Raw genomic sequence first — 7,626 nt, forward strand, 5'->3', positions numbered from 1 at the left:
GCATGGGTTAGTAGCTTTGATGATAGACATTCCCCATTTAAAAAAAAATGCCGTGCAGTGCTCATTTGTGTGACGAAAATAACACTTTGCTCTGCTTACAAATAAAGTTTCAACAAAAAAAATACATTCATTTAATATTCCTATCTGGATCTGTAAGCAAAGGGTAATAGTTTTGAGAGAAATAAATGCTACTCAGTTAAACATCAAGCTCAAAAGAATATACAAATAATACCTAAATAATATATATAGATGGAAATATGCAATATGTTTGGTTTATTTTCTCATCATTCTATTTTTTTTTTTAATTGCTGGTTTTTTATTGTTTATCTTTGCTTATCTGGTGTATGATAAAAATACTTACAACCTTCAATAAGAGCACAACTCTTTGTTCTCCAGTTTCCAAAACAAGCAGATGTGCAATAATGCCTAAATTGATTCCTAGTCTCATTATTTCCTAGTATCATCATTATAAAAAATAAATTAAATCTGCCCTTTTTCAGTAAAAATATATCATTTCTTGTTCAGTCACTCCAGGCTTTAGTGAAAAATATCTCTCTTTCTGTGAATAAAACAACTGCTGGAGTTATTGAATAATGCCCAGTATGGACCCTTGGGGAACACAACTTGTTGCTGGTTTCCATTTGGACATTGAGCTGCTGACTGTTGAAATAAGTCAACCAGACAATTCCTTATCCATGTCACACTCCATCCATCAAACACATATCTATTCAGTTTAGCAGCAAGGGGTGGGGGGGGGGGGGTGACTTTGCACAAGTCCAGGTAGGTGGAAAAATGCACATTAATTAATAGATGATAATGTCACTGTTTTCCAAACTGAACTGGGGAGTTCCCTCGAACTTTACTTACACTGCAGTATTCCCAGGCACAGATTAACAAGTAAGATTGGAGATAAGACATGGAGAAAGAAAGAAGAAAACTTCTTTTGTGGCAACCTCCTGTCCAGGGCCATCTGAGCTCCCTTCCTAATCTCTCGCTACAGAGTCTTTTGCCTGAGGCTTAAGCAATCCCTGCGCTCACCCCTCACCTCGATTAATTGATCCGGGCTCTTCTGAAGTGTTGCCTGAGCTCAGGAAATCTGAACAGAAAGGTTCCTGGTTTTGCCTGTTTTTTGGCAGCTGAGGGGGGGTAGCACACAGATGGCTCCTGTGAAAAGCTGCTGGAAGCTTCCTCTGTATCCAGCAGGGCCACTCCTGGATGGCTCTGAAGATGGGATATGCTGCTAGCAAAAACATGGCCAGTGAGAGAGGCTGGTAATGCCTCTATGATGCCTCTGTGATGACGTATTTCAGAACTGAACCAAAGAAAGTCACACAGTTTTGATTCTAGGCAGAGAAGAGGAGGAGGTCAGAACATGTGAGGTGGCCAACACAGAAACAGCAAGGTCAGTGCAGAAGGAGGGCGAGGAGGTGCTCCAGGTGCCAGAGCTGAGATTCCTCAGGAGGCCATGTCGAATACCATGGTGAGCATTTGTTAATTTTTTTATCTCTCCTCTGCTCAGCTGTGGCAGGGGAGGGTTAGCGAGAGACTCTCGTGGGTGCCTAGCATTGGGCCAGCATTAAACCAAAACAGTTCCCAATCAGAGAAACAGGCAGTAAGAGAAATGAAACAACCACAGGGTTTACCTCAGGATAATAGGAAAAAGGACAAAGATGAAGAATTATGAAACTTCTTTCAGATTACCTAAACTAGTCCTAGGCAGTATTTAAATTGTCTCCATCACATCTGGTATGAGACTGGCATCATATGTCTAAATATGTAACAGTGACTAAAGTTACTTTTACATAAAAACATCACATTGCATTCAATCTCCAAGATTCAAGTTCATACATATTCATTGGCAAACACAACCAGCCATGTGAACTCCATTCAGCTGTCAAAACCACCAGTATTTATGGACAAATCTCATCAACTTTACTCCCTCAAATCCTTTCATTTAAAAAGGGTTTCAGATTGAGCAAACCTCCAGGTTAGAAGTGGATGAGCAATGCTGTCTTCACAAGACAGCTCGAAAGAAATTAGGAAACAGAGTTCTTGATGCCCTTGAATAGTTCTCAAAGCCTTTTGTACTGAGGTAATTAGGCATCAGTGTAATGATCATCCAGCCCCAGGCAGGAGCACAGAGCTTGTCCTCCTCCCTGCTTTGCTGCTTTGAACAGTGGCAGCAGCTTGCCTGACACACAGCACAAGGTGGGGTTGGTTTCTGGCACCATGAAGTTCCAGAGGCACTAGCAGGTGCTGGAGGGAAGACAGATTTCAAGGTTTAGGAGCTAATGGTCATCACCAATCATGATTGTCTTCTCCCTCCTGAACAAGGCACCCTCTGTTAGCAGACACTTCGGAGAAATCATGGAAAAGCTGTCACATGACAAAAGCAGTTTGTGATGTTTCCTATCCCACCCCCTCCAGCATCTGCTCATTCCTGCCCTCTTGAACTTTAACAGCCCTTCCTAACATCTGAAATCACTCTGTCAACCAGACTGCTGAAATACTCCAATTTAGAGGGGAAGGAAAAAACCCACATTATCATACACACCTAGTTCAGAATAAAAAATAACAGGGAAATAGGGAGTGGATGCTTTCTTTTTTCCAGTGCTGATTATTCCACTGAATTTGTTTGCCCTGCATGCCCACAAACAAATGCGTGGGTGGTAAACAGTGCTGCAGGATGTGCCACAAGCAATCAGGTAGCTGGAAAAAGGTCCCTGTAATCACAGCCCACGTTTTTTCAGGATACAGAAACATTTCTAGGAGTGCCACACACCTGCCTGTGGACACAGGGATTTGGGTATCTTTGGGATTACCTTCAGCATGGCTCACCTTCAGCAATGCTCTCTCCAAGGCACAGGAAGGTGTTACAGAAATATTTTGGAAACGTAGGATGACAAGAGCAGAATATATCTGGCTTTTCAAATTAGTAATGTCCAAATCATGAACAGGAACTATGATGACAGCCTTGGATGCGGAACTTATGAGGTTCTGAGATATAAACCGTTCAAATATGTTACACAGGCAAAATAAAACATCCCTCAGAGTTCTGAGCAGCTACAAAGCCATAGAAAGAAAGATAATTCTTTTGTCAGAAATGCCAAAGTTTTCAAGCTTCCAGGTGCATGGAACTTCTTATTAACTCTTTCCACCAGAGCCCTGCATGTCTGATTTTAAGTCCTCAACTTTTATTTCTCCATGAAATCTACCTGACCATAACACCTAAATCAGATCCAAACTCGCACAGATGTGACAGGATAAAAACAGCCAGGCCACGTTGCTTCCATGGCCAGGATAAAAGCCTGGTGAGCTGTGAGGCCTCAGATTTAGATCATACCACAGTAGGGCTGTGACCTCTTAAAACTTCTATTGCAAAATTGTCTGTTCTTTGATCCCTGAGGCACAGACTCTTGAGGGCATTTGTCAGGAAAGGGACAACAGATCACACTTGGCAGTGAAACCCTGCTCAGCCACCCGAGGAGATTGCCTCTTTTTGCCAAATTCCAGCTTTTTGGAGACTCCTCAGCAGCTCAGGACATGCATAAGCACATATGGTGAGTGTTCCAGGAGGTTTTGTTAACCCAGGCACTCTTTGAGCAGAATAGAACTCATGAAGGAGCTGGAGGCAAAACATGATGGATCACCTGCATGCTTTCCTTTCCATGCTTCTTTTGTCACTGCAGGATGTTCTCAAGATCAGCTGCTCTCAAGTCTGCCTTTGGCTGAGAGCCTCTCCCCTGCTGTTGTTTTCTTCCTCAGCCTAACAGGACTCCTTCAGCAAGCAAACCACATCCCTGTGATTCTCTGCTGGGAGAGTTCCCATCCTCTTCTCTCTCCTCCTGTGCAGAAGAGCCTCCTGGAACTGCTTTTCCCTCCCAGTATCACCCATCCTGCAAGGGCTTTAGCAGAACAGAGCATGAAATTTAGTCTCCAGTAAATATGAGGGCAATTTAACCGGATGGCTGTAAAAAATTATATTACAGAGTAGAATTATGGGTAGGAACTTGCAAGACAAAATTGATGTTTTCTATCAAATACCCTTAGGATAACCCAGATTTGGGTGCCTGCTCTTTCAAACAGCTCTGAGAGGGACACAGAAAGAGGCACTGACTTCACACCTCACAGAGGAAGACCTGAGCTAAGCCCTTTGCCATTCTCAACACCTACCTAGACTAAGATACAGACCTGAAACTGGGCCTTTCCCATCCTTACCCTTTTCACACCATGAAATCTTCACAGACGCAATTTTTTTCATAATAGTGCTCTATCCAGCTTTTATAAAGAGTTCTGTGTAATCAAAGGCTGCACGTTTAATATTCTACAATGATTGGAAAGTTTATAAAATTCCATTTTGTTTCATTATCTCCCAGGTTATTCCTCTAGAATTCCTTAAATTTCCTCATGAAAAGAAGTTGTAGCCTGGTAAGGGGTGGCCTCTGCTCCCACGTGACAAGGGACAGGAGGAGAGGGAACAGCATCGAGAAGATCAGCCCGGACACCAGCAGGAATTTCCCCATAGAGAGGGTGGTCAGCCCTTGGCACAGGCTGCCCAGGGAGGTTTGGAGTTCACATCCCTGGAGGTGTCCAAGGAAGGACTGGATGTGGCACACAGTGCTCTGGGGCTGGTAACAAGGAGGGAATCAATCACAAATTGGATTCAGTGATCTTGAAAGCCATTTCCAACCTAAACAATTCAATAATCCTGTCTGCCCAAGCTCACTCCCTTTGATACCCATTTATCCCAGGCAATCATGGCAGGGATATGCTCAACATAAACCTCCAAATCCTCGAGCACCATTCCTCTTCATTCCTGTGCACCTGAAGAGCACCTGCCTTCTCTAGAGCACACTAAATCCATCTGCTGGGCTGGCTGCAGCAGGAAATCAAGACAAGGAGCTGTAGTAGCTCGTGGATCCCTCTGGGCTGAGGGGATTGTTGCTTGGCTGCTCAGGGTGGTGGCAGGGCAGCTCTGTGGCACTGGAAGGATATAAAATGTTCTAATAACTCTCATGATGGCCTGGCTCGAGGCATTGACCAGAAAAGTAGGTCAGAAAGGAAATCTAGCTTCTCTAAAGAGGACAATGGCAGCAGTCCATTGCACAGGCAGAAGGGTTTATGTAAGGCAGTGGCTGGGGCTGCTGCACTTTGAGTTTCACAACCAACACAAAGCTGGTGCTGAAAATGCCTTGCTGCTCTACAAAAAAACAAAAACAAGCTAGTGTATGAATGTAGAATGCAAAACATATCCACAGTTTAGCACCACAGTTTTGTACTAATCTAAACATTTGACACAGTTAAAGAACATTTCTGTCCCTCAGTCACAAAGGATACACTAAAACAGTATATTCTAAGGCACAACCAAAAATTCAGTCAGAATTCTGTGGCATCCTGTTCTATTCCCAGTTATTTCTGGGCTTCTACGTGCCATCCCATGAGAGTAAAGAGACCTTAAAAGGATGTAATCAGCTCCCTGGCCTCTCTGAAGAGATATAACTCATGGAAAGGGATGTCTCAGCAGTGCTCCCCAGCTCTCACAGGAATCACTATCAGCTGTGTAACCGGGGAAAGTTGTGCTGTTCCCACATTTTCAGCCACCAAAGGCCAATGAGAATGAGGGGCAGAGAGATACTGAAAGCATCAGTTATGTCACAGGACGTCCCGCTCTGGTGACACACTGGGAGTTTGTTGAGACTGAGCCAGATCCCACGACAAAGAAGGGAGAAGTGGCTTAAAGCAGACTGAATTTACCTCCATGGTTTTCATCTTTACCTGAGGAAAGGGGAGGTGGGGTCTTCTTCATGCTTCAAGCTGCTCCTGGACTCTCACTGATTAAATAAACAGATTGGGTTTAGAGACACAGCCTTATTCAGGGAACTAAATAATAACGTGGACAATTTTGTGCAGCATAAATATTGGCCCATCAGTTCTTCTGTTGCTGGCCCTGCTGACTGTGCTTGTTTTGGATCTTTGTTTTTGATACGCTCCAGTTTCCAGAGCCAGCACCTGAGCTGATCCCCAAGGGCAGCAGCACATGCTTGGCAGTGGCAGGACCCAGAGGCTAAAATGTGTTTTGGAGTAACAAAAACTACAGCACATTGGGAAGCAACCGGTTTGGAAATCATTCTCTCACACTGTACAGCCTGCCTGGAAAGGGCTGATCTTTAACAACAAGTCTCTTTCTCTAGTAAACATACCAGGTAGATGTATTCAACTAAAGAAACCCTCTTGTGAATCATGTGCACATTTACTCTGACATGAAGAAAGGGGAATATTTCATCCTGAATGCATTGGGCTGTGCATAAACTTAAATGGGGCCAGGAACAACAACAACAGCAGAAAAATCAGCCATGGCCTCCAGTCCCTGGAGCAGAACATTCCCTGCTCCAGAGTTTGCTTAGCAGATTTTCCAACTCTCCTAGGCCTGACCTTTCACTTTTGGCCCTCTGTTGACTGTAAATGACCAGGCAGTGACTGTAAGATTTTAATATCTCTCATCTGCCACAATGGGCCATTAAAGCTGATGCCTATAAACACACAGACCATGGGGTTACTGGGTCTGGTGCGGTTTGGAGTTAACACATTCCCTGCTATGCCATTAAAAGACAACTGCATTGCTTTAAATCTTATTTTGGAGCATTTTCATGGCTTGAAAAGTCAGGATGATGGCCCCATAGAGCACTGAAGGAGCTGCATAAATAGACTTTTAGTAATGTGGTGTCCTGTAAGGAATTAAAATAAACACTTAAGACTCTTCATGTGTGCAAGCCTGAGACGGGTATCAGAGACAGGAGTTCTAAGTAATGCAGAAAAAAAGATTTAGAGAAAACAGTGAATCAAAGAACGGTCTAGTTGCAATTTAATCAAGATGGTGTCACATTGGTGTCTGGCAAATGCTAACATCCTTCAGACAACCAACTTCTGTAATCTGTTTTTATTTTAATTTCTAGGAGCTAAACCTAACTAAACACTGCATCAGATCCTTTGTTAGGTCCTCTCTAAAGTGAAAAGGGGCTTTCATAGGCACTTTCCTATGGTACACTTCCTTCAATTATCTCTCACTCTTTAATTGAGATTCTTAATTATTTTATACATACTTTTCAGACTTTACAAAGTACTTAACAACTGCCATTGTCATGGAACTCGGCTGAATATTCCTAACTTTGTTTTTACATTTAAAAATGGTTTTTAATAGCTTTGACCCCCCAAATTATATTCAGTGTGCAGAACCTCCAACTCCAACACAGCATTTTACACCCCTGCACCTGATCAGTGTAGATTATAGTCCAGTCATTATTTATCAGAATAATTTAACACCCTTAAATTGCTGGAATGGTGGAAGGTGTCCTGCACATGACAGGGGTTGGAACCACCTGATCTTTACTGCCCCTTCAAACCCAAACCAGTCTGTGATGATTCCATGGTGATAATTATAGTAATTCAGTTAAGAGCCCCCCTCCAAGGTTCCTTTCATATATCTCAGAACAAATCCCAGAGATCAGTAATTACAGGATCAGTTTCTGCTCCATCTTCCTCCTCCACAGCACTTCTGTTGTGGCAGACCACAAAACACATTTCTGCCTCCTATTCTGTTCAGAATAAACCATAAAAGGCATTTCATAA

The sequence above is a fragment of the Cinclus cinclus genome, chromosome 2 (genome assembly GCF_963662255.1).
Source record: "Cinclus cinclus chromosome 2, bCinCin1.1, whole genome shotgun sequence".
Taxonomy (NCBI): Eukaryota; Metazoa; Chordata; class Aves; order Passeriformes; family Cinclidae; genus Cinclus; species Cinclus cinclus.